This window comes from Melitaea cinxia, chromosome 5 (assembly GCF_905220565.1).
Source record: "Melitaea cinxia chromosome 5, ilMelCinx1.1, whole genome shotgun sequence".
Classification (NCBI taxonomy): Eukaryota; Metazoa; Arthropoda; class Insecta; order Lepidoptera; family Nymphalidae; genus Melitaea; species Melitaea cinxia.
Genome location: NC_059398.1, coordinates 7,991,627 through 8,012,352, shown reverse-complemented (window position 1 = coordinate 8,012,352; position 20,726 = coordinate 7,991,627). Strand labels below are relative to the sequence as shown.

At 31.8% G+C, this 20,726-nt stretch overlaps 1 long non-coding RNA gene across 1 annotated transcript; it reads right to left on the bottom strand.

The window, feature by feature from the left end:
• Window positions 1-2,068: 2,068 nt before the first annotated feature.
• LOC123654004 lies at window positions 2,069-13,324 on the bottom strand. The gene is made up of 3 exons (XR_006743173.1): window positions 13,242-13,324; window positions 2,212-2,218; window positions 2,069-2,085 (listed from the first exon to the last, which is right to left on the bottom strand). It is a non-coding gene; the product is annotated as an uncharacterized LOC123654004 (long non-coding RNA).
• Window positions 13,325-20,726: the final 7,402 nt, after the last annotated feature.

Genomic DNA, 20,726 nt, shown 5'->3' with positions numbered 1-20,726 from the left:
AAAATGTAAGTTATTACTTATATACATATAACCATCAAATTTTGATAAAAGTTGGTTAGCGTTAAATAAAGATATGTAAATGTATATTCCAAGTCCAATATTTTAAGGCTATATAATTAACAGCTGAAAAAAAATTCTCGTGAAGCTGCTGCTGGGAAGAAAATTGTTAAATTTCATTAACACGCAGAACATTTTGTGAAAAATAGAGCGTTGAATACATACAGATATTTTATATCTATATTGTACAAAGTCAGCTTGCTGTGTTAATTTTCACTTTTTTATTAAGTTTCTCCAATCTGTACAAAAGTTATGCGCTCGAGAATACTTTATATATAGTGGCTGCGCATGCGGATTAATGTAACTCAGTCGTATGCCGCTCGTTTCGTTCGTTCGCTGGGATCTGAAAAATTAGCGCAATTTTATTCATGTCGCTCAATTCTTTAATAATATTGTGTGAATGTTTATCAGATATTTATTTCGTATTATATAAAGCGTTCTAAGAATATACGTAACAGTTTTCTATGACTGTATTCTGAACTGTCTATACAAATTAAAAACTAAAAAAAATCATTTATTGATTATATTTTTTGTGCAACTTATATGGAGGAGTTTCAGGATAGAGTTAATTAGTTTGTTTATTATTGACTGACTATGTTAACCAGATAAACATTAGCAATAAGTTATAAAAAGTCATGGTACATTATAAATGCTATGTATAGGGATAGTACGGTATATATATTTTATTAAATAATTGTGTTTGCTTGCAAACGAAAAAAAAATGACTTCAATTTCATCGACAAGTAATTTAACGTAAGTAGACGAAAAAAATTAACAAACGCACTAGTTGTCACTACTATTTTCGAGGGTTTCCCTCGATTTCTTTGAGATTCCATCATCAAATCCTGGTTTCCTTATCATAGTACCACACTTTGGATATCTTCTTTCCAACAAAAAAAAAAAAAAAAAAGAACGAAGTTATTCCCGAACAAATACGGTCGAATCGAGTAACCTCCTCCTTTTTTGAAGTCGGTTAATAAAGTGATAAAAGCGTTTCTATCTGAAGACAGTTTTAATGTCCGGTCGCCAAATAGGTTCTCGTTATTTCCCTTTGTTCTCGCGGTCACAGAAATGAGTACTTTTATAAAGAAGTCGTAAATAACTAGAACACTGAAAAGGATTAATATAGAATTCGATAAATAATAAAACGATGTACAACCTTCTTTTACCTTTTTTATGTTTTAAAATTTACATCATCATGACTGTGTTAAAATCTTTAATGTATATAAAATTTATATAAAATAAATAATGCATGAAAATTGTGTGCGACAAACTAATAAATAAATAATCTAGCTCGGCAATACACTTCGGTAAACAGAAACAGAGCAGAGTGCGCGAAACTCGAGTTTATTACTTTACAACATTTTGTGCGGAGTCGAAATATGTTTACAGATCCTTGGAATTTGATTAATCCTTATTTGGCAACGGATGTTCACATATAATGGTATGTCAATAGCCTGGAGATAAGCTGGAAGCGATATGAGAGATGAATCAATTAGAGATTATCGTGAATAGATGAATATGTACAAGTACATATAGGTATATATATTTATACGTCGAACAGAATATAAATATTCTTACTTTACGTACATATCATTGTTACATACAAGTTTAGAAATATACAACTTAATATAAAAAAAACTAATGATGATTATATATCTACAAATTCAAGTTAATGGTATAAGTAAGCCTAATAACAAAACAAAAGGAAAAATAACTGTAATGAAAATTAATTCACAGAAATAATTGCCACACCTCAACTGTTGATTCATTGCGTATCACACTAATTTTGAAATTCCATGCCTCTTTCATTAGCTGAAATTATGTAGCGGTGAAATGTCATCAGTTTATACTACGGGGAAACACGAAGGCACATTATTACACTACGTTTTACCTTATTGTACTCACATTTGCATTACTTTCGTATTAGTAGTTGTTTGACATTTTATATTTTTTCGTTATTTTGATAACAAAAAGGAACCATTTCTAGGAGATTTTTTATTCAATACGTTATTATTATTATTATTTCTATTATAACTGTTTCTGAACTCGATGAAAAAAATACACGAAGCAGATCTTCGCTCCACACGTGACTGAGGTATGTAGGGCGGATTTACAAATACGTGTATTCGTCTAGACATAAATCCTTGTAACTTAAAGCCTTATCTTAGTCTAGACTTCAGGTTAGCTATGTAGCTTTTATTTGTGCATTTAATGGATCTCAAAATAGGTAAGTCTACTTTTTTTTATATAACATTTAACGAAATTTCGTAATTGATTAGAATACTATCAATTCGTAATGATAAGGAACACTTCATTAATTTTATTACAGACATTTTTGCACCTACTGTACTAAATATCTGTATCTTAATTAATTCGAGTGACCAGCAATGTGCAAAGTAGGTTTAGATGAAATAATGAAATTAGTATTCAGCACATCTAAACGTAATATATTGTCGTTATAATACTGTCCTATCGCGTGTGTAATTAACATTTTTTCTTTAAAAAAAAATATTTTTCTACTAAAATTATGACCCCTCTAGCTTCCTCTCGCGGCGAGTGGATTAAATGGTTTTGATTGTTCCGTTATCTCTCGTTAAAATGTAGCCTATGTCACTCAATAATAGCGTAAAGTTCTTTTAGTTAAAAGAATTTTCAAAATTAATCCAACAGATTGTTGAGTTCTTACCATTATAGATAATTCCTGTTTTTGATATGAGTGTAGATTACACATTATTTACAAACTTGAATATTGATCGCGTAGTTTATAAGAAAATAAAAGAAATCTAAAAACATAATTAAAGACATTCTACGCTTTCAAAACTAGCAACATTTGATAAAGCAAGACCCCTAGATGTTTGTTTTGTACGTCATATACGAACGAATAATTTATATTGTACACGTGGAAGCCATAGTCATTCAAAGGCAAATTCAAATCGGTTTCTCAGGATGCTTAGATTATCTCGAGGTAAACATATATTGGATTAAAATACATAGTCCTACCACGTAATAATATCATACTGAGAAATGAGTAACTTGATAACATACGTCAGTTGTTTGGTTTAAATATTAGCGTTGATCTTATATTAAACTAGAATATATATAATATTGGTAAAATTTATGTCATCAAATTTTTAAAAATTCTTGAAATAATGAATGAAATACACAAATTAATTATTATGATATAATTTATCTATACTAATATTATAAAGAGGTAAAATTTCTAACTTTGTTTGTAGGGGATAATCTTCGCAAATACTGATCCGATCATGAAAATTCTTTCACTAACAGAAATCTATACTGTTCAGGAGTGATGTAGGCTATATTTTATTGTTATTGAACAAACAATTCAGTGATAAATAATAGTATATGTAAATCAAGTCGGAGGACTGCGAACGAGATGAAAACTTTACTACATATTTGCATCAAAAATAATTATTAACGCCCAACGAAGTGGGCACGGGTCAGCTAGTTAATTATATTTGTTGTAGTAAAACAATTAATTTATAAATATACTAAAAGTTTTGCAAGGTACCTCACAAAGAAATATTATAATAATGGTAACCACAGTAAAAAGTCCACTGTAAAATGCGGTGTGTTTTGTGGGACAAAGCGAAATAATCCAGTGGGAAATTAACTCAAACGAGATTCGTTGTTGTTGAAATGACGGTATGATAGCAAAATTACTGTGTTGCATTCCCACATATTTAGAGTAATTATAAACGTAAAAAAAAACCTCTTTAGATAGTGAAAGTAGTGTAAACTGCAGTTATCTATTATTTGTACTTCGAATTAATTAAAAAAGAAAAACCTTTTGTAATTCGAATTAATTAAAAAAAGGTGTTTTTTTTTCAGGGTTTTTTGTGTTATCACTAAATTCTTACAATGTCAAAAGATCAAATGTTATTCTTCGATGTCATCTTATTTGATATTAGCTACAGTTTCTTACACATTTGTATTAATACAGGTATCGTTATGAAGCCAAGACTAGTTTCTGCACTTGCTCATTTATTAGCATATACTCGTAACTGTTTATGAGTACATACAGTCGGTATACAAATTTCAAATAAGAAAACTGGGCTACTATATTTATATTTTACGTAAACAAAACAATTAAATTGTCTGCATGACTGAAAATAAATAAAATAAATAAACTATTTTTATCCATACCTAAGTCATCTATTTGTATATACTAATTGCGCGCTACGCTTCAGCCTGTAATATCCCACCGCTGGGCATGGCATATACCCATGTAGGAAAAGGATCAGAGATTAATCCACCGCTGGGCGATCACTATTTGGTATAACTGTGTCAATATATATTTAAACCCATAAAATTTAGGCGTGAAAATGTCAAGAAATGAATTACATAAATGTTCTATTAAAAAAAACTGTATTAAATTATTATAATTTTATATCTTAAAAGCAAAAATTGTATATTTAAAAGTGTTATTCTAGTATAATTACAATATAACACAGCAATTAGTTAATTGTTGTTCATGTTTTTAAAAAGAAAAGTGAAATAACAGTGTTTATTAGCGATGCTTTTACTATAATCCTACTTTTTCATATCAAAGGTATAATTATGCCGCTATTGAAGTAATTTCCATTATATGGTTATGCTTATTGGGTGTTTTTTTTTTAATTGGTGAATTAACTATGATTTCTTCATCCCAAAACGTCTTATAAGTATTCTTCTTATTTTAAAGAAACTTCTTATTTAAAAGAAGAATTTATATATCTCGGCGAAGCTTCAAAATTAAGAACATCTCGAGGACTTATGCTGGAGCTACCCGCACATAAGTCCAAGTACTTTAGTCAGTCTTTTACTGTTCAGGCTATTAAATTATGGAATAGTCTGCCTTGCCTCGCCACTGTTGACTTTTAAAAAAACACGTTAAGGATTATTATCTTAAGATGGAGACGATTTAGCATAATATGGTGCAATTTCTTTTCATTTTTTTGTCATTTTGTTTATAATATATGTATGTTTGTGTTTTTATCATTTCATTTAATTGTTATCTTCAATTTACGTTCATTGCTCACAAACTTAATTATTTTTTGATAGAATATATATTATATTTTTATTCTTCTTTTTATTTGTTAATGTAAGCCGGCAACGTGTGCTATTTAACGACACTTTTTTTGACTGGGCTAAGATCAATGCCGGTGTACCGCAAGGTGGCGTGATGTCTCCACTCCTGTTTTCAATCTTCATTAATACTATTATTCAATATATTTTTTCTCCCTACCACCTATATGCTGACGATCTCAAAATTTACTTACACACAAGCTTAACAGACCTACCTAATACGATTAACGCTTTAAATCAGGAACTCGAACGTATCAATAGCTGGAGCAAAGACTTTGGTCTGAAGGTTAACCCATCAAAATCGCAGGCTATAATTATCGGAAGCCAACAGCTTATTTCACGAATTGATTGGTCGAATTTGACACAAATAACTTGTGCCGGTGTGGTAATTCCTTTCAGTGAAAAAGTAAAAAACCGGGGTATAATGTTTGACAAATTTATGTCGTGGGATCCACAGATTTGTGAAGTTAGCAAAAAAATGTTTGCGTCTGTCGGTTCATTAAGAAGGCTGCGTAATTTTCTTCCTACTCCTACTAAGATTGCTGTTGCCCAATCTCTTCTTCATCCTATCCTTGATTACGCTGACACTTGCTATCTAGACCTAAGGGAGGATCAACTAAATAAACTTGAGCGACTCCAAAACCTCTGTATTCGGTTCATATTTGGTCTTCGCAAGTATGACCGTGTCTCTGAGTTCCGTGCGAAGCTCAAATGGCTTCCTATACGTTTGCGCAGGAATACTCATATATTATCTCTCCAATATTCTGTATTATTTAATCCCTTCCTTCCTTCTTATTTGAAAAAACGCTTTGAATTTCTCTGTGTCTCACACAATAGATCTCTTCGTTCTAGTGAAAATCTAACTTTGAAAATCTGTAATCACTCTATTGCCTTCTACAGCAAGTCTTTTAGCATTGAGGCTGCACGGTTATGGAATACTTTACACATTAGACGTGCAACCTCACTGGATTCTTTTAAAAAGATGGTTAAAAAACACTACTCAAGACTTTGAAATACTGTCGTCCAGTTCATCATTAGTCACTGATATTTGTATGTATTTATATATTCTTATTTCTTCTACGACTGTTGCTTAATAATACTTAGGTATGTATAATATTTATTGTTTATGTTGACATGTATTTATATGCGTAGTGTATGTACATATTATTATGTAATGTGTTCTGTATTTTTTTTTGCATAGTTAATATATTTTTAATATGTGTATGTATGTATATGTATGCATGTATGTATGTGTATTTGGTTTTCTTCCTGTTCTATTAATTTTAATTCTGTACACCCTTTCCACTTTTTTCGCATTATCTCCTCCAAGCTGGTTGTCTGGAAGAGATCGCTGTTTAGCGATAAGACCGCCCGTTGTACATTTCTTTTTGTGAATCGTTTTGTAAATTGTAAACTTTTTTATGTGTAAAATAAAGAGTAAATTAAATTAAATTAAATTATTTTTTATAATAATACTAATAATAACAATAAATTCTTTATTTTATTATAAGTATTAATATGTAGACATTTGTATGTAAATTTATTATACATCTACACCACCTACCCAATTTAGATAATAAGTTTCCTTTTTATGTCTGGGTTGTCTGGAAGATATGGCTAATTATGCTTTGTTTGTAATATATCTGTGGTGTATAATAAAGTATAAAATAAAGAAATAAATAAATAAAATATTCACTTTATTTCCAATAAATAGTTCAGCCAAATAGTCTAGTCAGTGAGTGAAATAAAGCGGAGTGAAGCGAAGCGTATGAAAAAATGTAAATGAAATGGAAGGGTCGTTTTATACGATAGGTGGCATTGATAGAAAATGTGACGTGATTATTAGACCAATGGCCATGGTTCAGTTGAATCCAAAAATGAATTTAGTTATGTACTAGTAAAAATAAACTAGCTGATCTGGCGAACTTTGTCCTGTATTTTGTTTATCATTCATATATATATTTTTTTAGTACAAATTTTGTCCTGACAATAAGAATTTTTTCTTAAGTGCAATAAAGAATATAATTAAGAAACAAAAAAATCCAATTCGGTGCGGTCGTATAACGGGAAATCCTTTTTATTTATTTAAATAAAAGAAAAAGGAAATTTTAAAGTGCAAGCAAAATGTGTTTGGAATATTAGAAAGCATCCGTCAATGTCAACAGCTTGACTAATTGATGGAGTGTGAGGGTACGACTAACCCTCTTGAAGTAATGTTAGAAATAGTAGAATCTTTTCCTATGTTAGACAATTATGTGTACATATTTAACAAACATAATGAAATCTTTGTACTTACTCTGTATATCAACTCCACACACACTAAAACTTATACATAAATGTGGGAGCAAAGTGGTTCCGTGATCATAGTTCTTGCAATACCATAAACTTAAAATTACTAACAACTCATATGGAAAACATCTTAAAACCCAGCAGTGAAGTTCGCAGAGAGTCCGTGTTCAATATCAAAGCGGAAGTTTCTGATACTTAACACGTGTCTTCAACAACCGTTCTGGTGTAGAGGTGCATATGCTTGTGCGTATACCATATACGGGCCTAAACGCCGGCAGATTGCGGCTAATTTTTTAAAAACAAGTTTTATTTTAAATCCGTTAAAAAGAATAAAATAAACTGTTCCTTTAAAAATATTACTAGGGTAAAAGCCGAATAGTTGCCTCGATGAGATACACGCCTCAGTTTCGAATGCTCTATGTTAGGATTGTTGATTATGTTAGCTTTTCATCATAATCGGAAGTGCGTCATGTGCTCAGTTTTCATCCGTGTTAGCAAAAATCTTCCGCTGTGTAACTTTGACGAGCGTTCAAATTATATTAGTAAGTAAACTCTATTGAATATTTTTATTACTGATTATTTTTAAATAATTTTTATTTATTTCGCAAATAGAAAGAGCAAGTATCCGTATCAAAAAGGATAGTTGCCCAATTGACTTTTGCGGATATTTGCCCCTAGAACAACTCTTGGGGCAACTATACGCATCTCTATAAGACTATAAGTTTTTAAACGAGCAAAGACAGATTTTTTTCTAGTTTTTTTTTTTTTTTTTTTACTGTGATTTATCTTAAATAAAATATGAACTGAATAGCAAAAGACCTCTTCAAATCAAGCGAAAGCGAAAAATTCCGAATTTTTAGCATAGAACTATAATGAATAGCATAGCCTTAACAAGAAGAACCTTAATAAGATGGAACTCTAAAATGAAATCCTAGCTACGTCATCGATTTAAAGTTATATGATTAGCTGTATATATATATATATATATATATATATATATATATATATATATATATATATATATATATATATATATATAAAATATATTAACGACTTATCTAATTTTATTTTTGAAACTTTTAAAAAAATACCTTATATGTAATCAATAGCCTTGGAAAAAATTAAATACATATAAAACCATTGGAACCGAAAATTAAATAAGATTGGTAAAAATATATTAGACCGAAGAAAGCCATCTATTCTGTTATGTGGAAAGTATCCCCTGAATCATTTTTTTACACCATCCGCCACTACCTACATACTACCTGGGGCCGTGAAAATAACTCTTCTTCTTCTTCTTCTTCTCTTCCTCTTCCTCTTCTTCCTCTTCCTCTTCTTCCTCTTCCTCTTCCTCCTCTTCCTCTTCCTCTTCCTCCTCTTCCTCTTCCTCCTCTTCCTCTTCCTCCTCTTCCTCTTCCTCCTATTCCTCTTCCTCCTCTTCCTCTTCCTCCTCTTCCTCTTCCTCTTCTTCTTCTTCTTCTTCTTCTTCTTCTTCTTCTGCTGCTGCTACTGACCAACCCACTGACGGCTGCGCAGAACTCCGCCTCGGTCACCGGGGGGGTCCCGCTCTCCGCCACACCCGACGGCAGCCCATGGGCGGAGCGTCAGGTGGACGGTCAGCACCCCGTGCCGCTCACCCCAGACTCTCCTCGCACTTGTTCATCAGGGCTCTCTGAGCTTGAGCTCTGATGTCCGTCGTTCGGCCTGCACTCTCGACTATCTTGACTCAAATCTAATATATAAAATTCTCGTGTCGCGGTGTTTGTAGTTAAACTCCTCAGAAACGGCTTGACCGATTCTCACGAAATTGTGTGCACATTGGGCAGGTCTGAGAATCGAACAATATCTATTATTCATCCCACTAAATGTTAAGGGTAGTCCACCGCTAAATTTTTTTTTATATATTTTGATCATGTATTTTATTTTTATTTCATTACGATTTAGCATCAAAAATTACATACAACCCCAAATTTTCATAATAAACTAGCGACCCGCCCCGGCTTCGTACGGGTGCAATGCTGATACTAAAATGCTACAGAATGTCTTTTATTTATAGTGTGAAGCTAGCTTAGCATGGTTATTTTTAACATAATAACCACAACATTCAAATATGCGTCGTTAGATTACGCGTTGTTACAGAATGCGTTGAAGAAATAAAGGTTCACTGCTCGTTCCCCGTAGGTGATACAAATATCCGTCCCGAACGAGAATCGACCCGCAAACCGTCAGTGTTCTAGGCGACTACACTCCCAACTACACCAGAGCGGCTGTTCGTTTAGTTTCTTCGTTTTATTTACAATACAATACAAATGATCTTTATTGTACACTATCAGAGAAAAAAATTTACACCGAAAAAGAAAATATAGACATGTACAAAAGGCGGTCTTATCGCTAAAAGAGCGATCTCTTCCAGACAACCTCTAGCATGAAAATTATTAATTACAATTTAATTACAAATATATTAATAACCTTTTTGCCATTTAATTACAATATTCATAATAACCTTTTTTTTCTTCATATAATAACAGTGTACAAATAATAAATTAATAGTAATAAGTTCTTTACAAAAAGTAATGGTACAAATACAATGTTGAAGCATCAGGCTCACCTTCGCTTCAAGACGCAATTGCTTTTTTATTTTGTAAGGCGTCAGCCGATCGGAAGTGACGGTGAACAAAAATTATTTATTTAATATACTGCTAGCACTGCTCATAGTAAGATCTCAGTCTTTTATTTTAAATTTCCTTGGATTCCTGAATTATTTTAAAACCCCCTGCACGTACATAGTGGTCCATAACGAGCCGCATTATTAAGGCCTGGATTTTATTATGGAAAAATTGGGAATTCAGAAACATTATTACCTGGAATTATTTTAATCAATTAAGCAACGTTTCCGAGAACAAAGAAACTGCAAACCTCTGTGAAGGGAATAAGTGGCCTGGACATTAGTGTTTAAAATTAATACAGTGCTAATTATTTAATTTACATCACCCAACACTTTATTTTAAGGTAATACCTATTTTAGATATAAGAAATAAAAGGCGATATAAGGTCAGTAACTAATTTTTTAATTTTTATTGTATATTTTCATTATTAGCTATTTACAATTAATAAGTAGGTTTAAGTATACATTATTTACAATTATAATTAAGCTATTTAGATAAATATTGTATATCATAGTTAACAGTACTTAATTAATACAGTACAGTAATCTCAGTATTACATTAGTTAATTATTTTATTTTTATACAATATACTTTTCATTTTAAGGCTTAATTTAAACTTTTAACAAGCTTTTTGTAAATAATCAAATTAGTTACTGTAATATTTACCTACCTACATATAACAATAAAATTATATAACATCTACTTGCAGTGCTTAAATTTTAAAATTTTAACGTTGTATTATATTAATCAGTGTTCATTTTCATAATTTTTAATAATTTAAAAATATTTTGTCACATTGTATATTGATTTATTATTAAAAGTATCAGGCTGTTTGTGTTATATTCATTTAGTGTCCATCTTCATAAATTAAAATAATTTTAAAAAGTTGTTACATTGTATAGTGATTTGTATTGTTATAAAATTTCAGGTTGACTTCACCTGCCTTTCAAAATGAACGATATAAAAGAACTTAAAAAGAAGCGAGGTAGTTATAAGGGTAGATTTACTTCATTTGGAACCTATTTAGGTCTACTAAAGGATTCTAACTTAAGCCCTTGTCAGGTAATGGAGTTACAGTTGCGTGTTGAAAAATTAGAAAATACATATGACGAATTTAATAACATTCAACAGCAATTGGAATGCTTGTGTGACAATATTGAAGCCGAATTTATTGAGAGGTCTACTATAGAATCGCAGTATTATAGTTTAATAGCTCAAGCTAAAATAATGATAAATAACTTTTCAAAATTAGAAACAGTCGATTTAAAATCCAATCAATCAAAATGTAGGCATCAGTTAGTCAAATTACCCACGATATCATTACCAAAATTTTCTGGATCTTATGTTAACTGGCTTGAATTTCGCGATACCTTTACCAGTCTCATTCATGATAATGACGACATGGACGAAATTAATAAATTTCACTATCTTCGGTCATCTTTGGAAGGGTCAGCTGCTATTGTAATTAAGTCGATTGAGTTCTCTGCCCACAATTACACATTGGCGTGGGAACTTCTTTGCGAGCGCTTTGATAATAAACGATTATTAATAAACAATCACGTAACAGCATTATTTGATATCGAACCAATCACTAAAGAATCTTCCGTAGCATTAAAACGCACTATTGACAATGTAAACAAAAATATTAGGGCACTAAGTTCACTAGGCGAGCCTGTTAATAGTTGGGATACACTTTTAATATACATAATAAGCAAAAAATTAGATTTTAAAACATTTAAAGAGTTAGAACAGTTTAAAGGGTCCTTAGATAAAAATAAATTAATTTCATTTGAACAATTTATGGGTTTCTTGCGCAACCGTGCTGATCTTCTTGAAAGCGTAGAATCATCACGTCCCTCTGTTACTAACGTAAAGCCAAATATTAAAATAAGGGCTATGATGTCAACAGAGAAGTTCAATTCGTCATCTTCACACGGTTGTCCAAATTGCAGCGGCGATCATTACTTAAATTCGTGTCCTCAGTTTTTAGAACTTAGCGTCAGCGATAGAATATCGTTATTGAAAAACTACAAAATATGTTACAATTGCTTTAGGTCCGGTCACTATCCTAATTCTTGCAAAAAATCAGGATGTAAGGTTTGTAAGCGCAAACATCACACGCTTATTCACAACTCTGATTATTGTAAAAATCCTGTTTCAAGTAAAACAGCTGATTGCCCGGCCGACAAGGCCAAGGTCGCGTTGTCCTCCGTCTCAGTTGACAGCAGCGATAGCAATCACGTCGCACTCTCAGCTAATATCGCGACGCACACGCATACACGCACCTCAGGTGACGTCCTTTTGTCGACTGCCTTAATTAGATGTTATGATGCGTATAATAAGGAATACATCGCACGCGCCCTTCTTGATTCCGGTAGCTCATCTTGTTTAATAACCGAGAATTTATTCAAAAAGTTAAATCTACCGTATTTGAAAATACACAAATATGTTCAAGGTATTAATAATAAAAATTCACTGATTAATAAAATGTGTCGAGTTCGTATAGAATCCTTATGTGAAACATATACTAATGATTTAATATGTCATGTTTTGCCTACTATAACGGACAGCGTTCCCGCTAGACGTATAAGTATAGATAATATAGAATTATCAATCACAAAGGGAATCCTTTCCCGAGTACAACTTATTATTAAATGACAAGTGTTTATCTCCGAAAAATCAATTATTAAAATTAAATGTTTTTCTTGATAATAATAAAATAATGCGTGCAGGAGGGAGACTCAATAACTCTGAATTCTCGTTCGAAAAGAAACATCTATACTATTACAGTCCACTCATCATTTTGTTAAACTTTTATTTAAACATGAACATATTAAGCTTATGCACACTGGGCCTCAATTATTATTAAATACAATTAGACAAACTTATTGGCCACTGGAAGGGCGTAGTCTGGTCAAAGCCTGCTATCGTCAGTGTGTTCGATGTTGGCGTTTCAAACAACAAGTGATTATTTCACAAATGGGAAATTGCTTGTCAGTAGACTTTCGCCGGCTGACTTCGCCTTTCAAAACGTTGGGGTCGATTATGCGGGGCCTATTTCTTCGGCTAGTCGTCAGGGTCGTGGATGTAGGTTGGTGAAGGTATATATAGTCATATTTATATGCTTTACTACTAAGACTATTCATTTGGAATTGGTAAGCGATTTAACAAGTAATAATTATTTACAAGCCTTGCGCAGGTTCATGTCTAGAGGAGGAAAGCCAATAAATATCTACTCTGATAACGTTACGTCATTTGTAGGCGCTTATCCATCTTTCTAATTTTTTAAAACGTAGCTGTAACTCTTTAGCAGCGTGACGGAATCAAATTTCATTTTATACCTGCATACGCTCCATATTTCGGTGGCCTTTGGGAGGCAGGTGTTAAGTCTACTAAACACCATTTAGTCAGAGTGTTGGGAAATTGTAACCTAACGTACGAGGAGCTTAACTCCTTACTTGTTCAAATTGAGGGTATTTTGAATTCGCGGCCCTTTACCCCTTTGTCTACAGACCCAGAGGATATGCTTCCGCTGACTCCTGGTCATTTTTTAATCGGACGGCGTATTACTTCACACCCAGTGCAGGAAATTTGCGATTTTTCAACTCCTCACTTAAATCATTATCAGCATATTGAACAATTAAGACAGTATTTTTGGAGCCAATGGAACAAGGAGTACATGTCTTAGTTGCAACGTCAAGGTCAACACCCTAGTCGTTGTCAAAGAAGACAACTTACCACCGTTAAAGTGGAGAATAGGTCGTGTTGTAGCCCTTCATCCTGGGACGGACAACATTGTCAGGGTTGTCGACATCAAGACTGCTACTGGCATAATACGACGACCAGTCTCGAGAATTTGTCTCTTATTGAAGAAATTCTGTTGAAAGGCAAGCTTTCAACGGCCGGGGGCATGTTGAAGCATCAGGCTCACCTTCGCTTCAAGACGCAATTGCTTTTTTATTTTGTAAGGCGTCAGCCGATCGGAAGTGACGGTGAACAAAAATTATTTATTTAATATACTGCTAGCACTGCTCATAGTAAGATCTCAGTCTTTTATTTTAAATTTCCTTGGATTCCTGAATTATTTTAAAACCCCCTGCACGTACATACAAAGTACGCCAACTTTCAAATGTAGGGGTAAATAGCATGTAAGTAAAAAATTCCCGAGTCAGATCTTTAGCTTAAATTACATTCCAAGTTAAAACAGAACTTGGCACCTACATAATTATGTAGATTTCGATTATTTGTTGGTGAAGTCTAAAGGACGCATTTTCAATATTAAACTTGGTTCGCATTTCTTATTTGTGTTCTTGATAGGATAAATTATACTAGCGCTTTATAGGTGCCTCGCTCGATAATATAAACATATATAACATATTCTTTTAACATATTCTTAAGGCAAATATGATAAAAATTAATAATATTAATTAATTTAGGAGAAATAATTCTCGTTGTGGAAACTATAAGAGTAATATTAGAGTTTACAGTTTTCACTCTTTTATAAATTTTGATTTACCTTCTATGAAACAGAGCTTTTCAGTAACTTTGGATAATTTAGATATAAGTGGGATTCCAAAATTTTAATTATTTTTTTTATTTAAGACTTAATTGCACATTGGAAATAACATACGGAAAAAGAACAATAACCTACCTACCAACCCTATAGAGACAATATTGATACAATAAAGTATAAATATGACTTATTTACAACACAGTAGACTTTTATTCATTTGCACTGAATAGGCTCCGAAACTACTGTAATGCCTTGAAAAATTCTTTCACTGTTGGAAAGCTACACTATCCGCGGATGCTATGGGCTATGGCTAGATATATATATATATATATATATATATATATATATATATATATTTTAATATACCTATTTGTATTAAAAAAATCGACTCCTTAAATATATCACCATAATATTATGTCTTTTAACAAATAATAAAGAAAAAAATTCTCTTGACTAGAATCGTCGAACTGCCATCGAATGACGACGACATCACCTGATATCTTGTATATATGTGCATATATTTATTCAAATGGATCCCGAAACAAACAATCGAATCAAACCACAGCTGCCGGTAACTTCAGGTAGACCGTATCTTTTGTTCATAATTATATCAAAATATCATTTTCAGGAGCTATTTCTATTCAAGATCAAACAGTATATAGAAGTTTATTTTATTCAAACATAAAATAGTTTTAAAACAATTTAAGACTCGTATTATACTTTGTATATTATTTGTGATCAAAAAAGTTTAAAGCTATTTATTATTTAAGGTAGAAATGATACGATTATACAATGTTTATTTTACTTTGTGTTTTTGTTTAAAATAGCTAGCTGTATACATATTGTGTATTATACGTGTGTTAAAACAAAAAACTCACAATATGTCCTATGACAATATGAATATAGGTATGTTATTGAAGTAGAACCCAATAAAGTACCTTTGCTACTGAAATATGATATTAAAATTGTTACCCATTTTAAAAATAATCATTTTCATCGCTAAATATAAAACTAATAAAATGCTAATCAATTAGATGAACAAGCCATAGTTATTACAAGACTCTGAGTCTGTTTTCTTTTTAATGATTACTATAGTAACTATACAATGTGAACGTGATTGTTGGTATTCTCATTTGGTTAATAAAAAGAAAAAAACTAATAAAATTACTGTAAAAATATAATATGTATATAATATACAGGGTGTGGCGTAAATAGTGGTCCACCGTTAAGGATTCGATAAACCAGATAATTTACTGTAACACATTACAATTTTATCCATTTTTACCCAAAGGTTCCGGAAATATTTTTATTTTTTTTTATTTTTTTACGATATTTGTACCTCTTGTTACAAATTTGGTTGTAGTTTTAACAAATACCATTATTTTTTCATTTTGATTACTGGTAATTACTGCCGAATACTAGAGCTATCGTTAAATAACATGTTTTTAATGTAAATTTAAAGTTTTTGAAGAAAAAAATTGCTTTTACTCTACTTTTAACCAAAATTTTTAACATATCATGTTAATTCAAGAGCGATTTTTGTAAAAAAAAATGTACTAAGCTGTCAGTGCCCATTCATTTAAAAATATGCCTACTAAATACCGATTTCAAAATGGTATCACAATAGCAGATCCTTTTGTTTAACAGAAAGATATCCAATTTTAATTGAAGAAAAGAAGATTTTCATTAAAATACATTTTAAAATTTAGTTGCGTTAATACTTATGATTTTTGTAAAAAAAGAAACTACACTGCCAGTGTCTATTCATTTTTAAATATTCCTACTAAACACAGATTTTAAAACGATTTGCCATCCCATTAATAAAAAAAATTATTGCAATTTTAATTAAAAAAGACCTAAAATAAAAATAAAAATTACTACCGTTACAGAGTGATCTTTACCTAACTTGTAAATTAGAACAAGGCATTAAAAAAAACAAGTCATACTAGTCATCGTTTATTATTATTATTCTTTGACATGATTACAAACACTGTAAAAATTACACCAAATGCTCGAAATGGGGAGCCATTCGCAGCTATGCTCTGCAACGTCGAATAAACGACGTCGTCGAGTAAACTCGCTCTCGCTGATTTTCCTAGCCGCTGTCTGGATTCTAGTCCTCAGGTAGTCAATAGAGGTGATTTGTTCCTTGTAGAGATTTTCTTTCAGGCAACCCCAATAAAAAAAGTCCAGGGGATTTAGGTCCGACGAACGCGGTGGCCACATTATTGAACCTAAGCGCCCTATCCACCTATTTGATTACGCTGTGTTAAGGTGCTCTCGTACCCTAACAGCATAGTGAGCGGGACAGCCATCTTTCTGTAGCCACATGTCTTCTTAGACTTCAGGAGGGACATTTTGAAGAAGCAAGGGCAAGTCAATTCGCAAAAAACTTAAATAACTATCTGCGTTTAAAGTTGATATATCCAAATAAACGATGACTAGTATGACTTGTTTTTTTTAATGCCTTGTTCTAATTTACAAGTTAGGTAAAGATCACTCTGTAACAGTAGTAATTTTTTTTTATTTTAGGTCTTTTTTAATTAAAATTGCAATAATTTTTTTTTATTAATGGGATGGCAAATCGTTTTAAAATCTGTGTTTAGTAGGAATATTTAAAAATGAATAGACACTGGCAGTGTAGTTTCTTTTTTTACAAAAATCATAAGTATTAACGCAACTAAATTTTAAAATGTATGTTAATGAAAATCTTCTTTTCTTCAATTAAAATTGGATATCTTTCTGTTAAACAAAAGGATCTGCTATTGTGATACCATTTTGGAATCGGTATTTAGTAGGCATATTTTTAAATGAATGGGCACTGACAGCTTAGTACATTTTTTTTTACAAAAATCGCTCTTGAATTAACATGATATGTTAAAATTTTTGGTTAAAAGTAGAGTAAAAGCAATTTTTTTTTCAAAAACTTTAAATTTACATTAAAAACATGTTATTTAACGATAGCTCTAGTATTCGGCAGTAATTACCAGTAATCAAAATGAAAAAATAATGCTATTTGTTAAAACTACAACCAAATTTGTAACAAGAGGTACAAATATCGTAAAAAATAAAAAAATAAAAATATTTCCGGAACCTTTGTGTAAAAATGGATAAAATTGTAATATGTTACAGTAAATTATCTGGTTTATCGAATCCTTAACGGTGGACCACTATTTACGCCACACCCTGTATATAAATAAGCATGGGTCTAAAATGCCACTACTTTGCCTTTTCTTACAGGACAAAATTCATTCCAATAAAGAAGCCATGTTTTCGTGTATTCACTGTTTTCGCAAAAACTGTCTACCTGCCAAATGTAACCAAACTGTAAACCATACAAATATTTAGTATTTTTTTTAAATATAAACACGTGTATTAATGCGTTTCATTATTTTTATTTGAACAAGTAAATATTACGTAAAATTTACATGTTAAGCGTAAGCGTAAATTTAGAATAATCTTGACTGAAAGTTGGTCAATTATTACGGGTATTCATCAGGGTATCGCAAAAAACTCAAGTGGCTCCCAATTCACCTTCCCAGGAATACTCATATCCTTAACCTACTTCACTCTACTTTATTTAATCCTGTTACCCCATCCTATCTGAAGAACCAATTCAAATTCCTTGGTGATTCCTATGAACGCCGTTTTTGTTTTGATAATAATTTACTTCTTGAAATTCCTTCTTACTCATCTTCCTTTTATGATAATAAACAAGTTGCAACTTTTAATAATTGTGTTTGCAGGCAAACGAAGAAAAACCGACTTCAATTATATCGACAAGTAATACAACGTAGGTAGACGACAAAATAGTTAAGTAAATACGCATTATCAAAGATTACTCCAAAAGTTGTAATCAGATCTCGATGAAATTTAAATGTACCACCTGATAAACATCGGCTTTCGATTAAATTAAAAATCATTAGAATCGATACACCCATTAATAAGTTCCCTCGATTTCTCTGGGATCCCATCATCAGATCCTGGTTTCCTTATGATGGTACCAAACTAGGGATATCCCCTTTCCAACAAAAAAGAATTATCAAAATCGGTTCATAAACAACGGGGTTATCCCCGAACATACATAAAAAAAAGAAAAAAAATTATATACGGTCGAATTGAGTATCCTCCTCCTTTTTTGAAGTCGGTTAAAAAGACAAGAAGAACTTTCTTAAAACTCGAAAATAAACAAGTAATTTATAATATAATATATGTATGTCTATGTATTACATATGTATGTATTATTGTCGGTAAAAAAATATTATTCATATGTATAAATATGTAATTCGTATTTAAATATAATTTCCAAAAAAAAGAACACGATTTGTTGAAGCGCCTATCATCGAATCGTTCGTTTTTGAAAGCAATTACTCTCAATCTTGTAATTGTGTATTTTGTATCAATTTTTAATTTATCGTTATTTTTTATTTTTATTTTGCGTTAATTCATTATTAATAATTGTGTTTGTAGGCAAACGAAAAAAAATCGAATTCAATTAGATCGACAAGTAATACAATGTAGGTAAACGAAAAAATAATCAGGAAATACGCATTATCAAAGATTACTCCAAAAGTTGTAATCAGATCTCGATGAAATTTAAATGTACCACCTGATAAACATCGGCTTTCGTTTAAGTTAAAAATCATCAAAATCGGTACACCCAGTAAAAAGTTATGCGGATTTTCGAGAGTTTCCATCAATTACTCTGGGATCCCATCATCAGATCCTGGTTTCCTTATCATGGTACCACACCAGGGATATCTCCTTTCCAACGAAAAAACCGGCAGCGAATCATTTTAACTCTCTCTTCTACTACTAATCCTTCACGATTTACTAAAAATACCGAGCTGAGCTTGGTCACCCAGATACTATGTACATATCTATGTGATTATATGTATGTGTGTGTATGTTTATGTTCATTTGAATATTTATCATAAATGTATTATACCCTATCTATGCTGATACCAGACCATTTCCTTTGCCCTAAGGTTGCGTGGAAGAGATAGCTTTTTAGCAATAAAGCCGCTTTTTGTATCTAATGATACTTTCTTTCTTTGCTTATGTATTATAACTGTTTTTGGTGTACACTAAAGTCTACAATTATTATTAGTATGAAGTAAATTACGATAAACACAGTCCGACGCGTTAAGATTTGTAAAAATTACTAACTAAACTTCGAGAAGGAGGTCGATGGGAGGATTCGGTTGGTCTGGGCGGCGTTCGATAGGCTTCGTCGAGTCTTCACTTCGAAAATTCCGGAATGCTTGAAGACAAAAGTCTTCGACCTATGCGTCCTACCTGTGTTAACATACGGAGCCGAGACGTGGACGCTGACGAAGGGACTACTCCACAAGTTTGAAGTTGCTCAGCGTGCAATGGAACGGGCTATACTTGGGGTTTCTCTCTCTCAAATATAGGATTAAAAATGAGACTATCCACGAGAAAACAAATGGCCGTTGGACAACTGGTGACTATAGGCAAAACGCATGATTTAAAATACAAAAATGGCGTGAACTGGGGTAGGCCTATGCCCAGCAGTGGACTACAATAGGCTGAACTGACTGACATCGATAATTTGAATACAATTATAATTTAAAAATTATTGTTTAAAGACTAATGAATATGATGGAGTTAAAAGAACTAAAAAAATTGTGAGTACTCATGAGGGATAAATTTTTTAATATTGTTTATCTACACTAATGTTGTAACATTCTACTTATGTTTCCAATACTTGACTTATAATTACTACTGTTATAGCGCAGACAACAAAACACTCAATTTAAGCAATTTCACATGATGGTATAATATCCACATCGATATCGTAAAATCTCATTATAACATCGCGCGCATGCGCGCAGCTGCGCTCTCATTGGTTACATTTTAATGGCGGCAAAATCACTGTGACAATACACGTACGCGTGAATTTAATTTAATAAATTAAAAGTTAAAAATGGATAGCGACGATGATATTTGTACGCCTCCGGATATTCTAGAATTGGCAACAAAATTAACTTACAATCTTTTGCCAGAAAAATCTAGAAAATTATATGAAAAAGAATATAATAACTTATTCCGACTCCGTCTACGAGCTCTACTGCTTGCCCCGCGAGC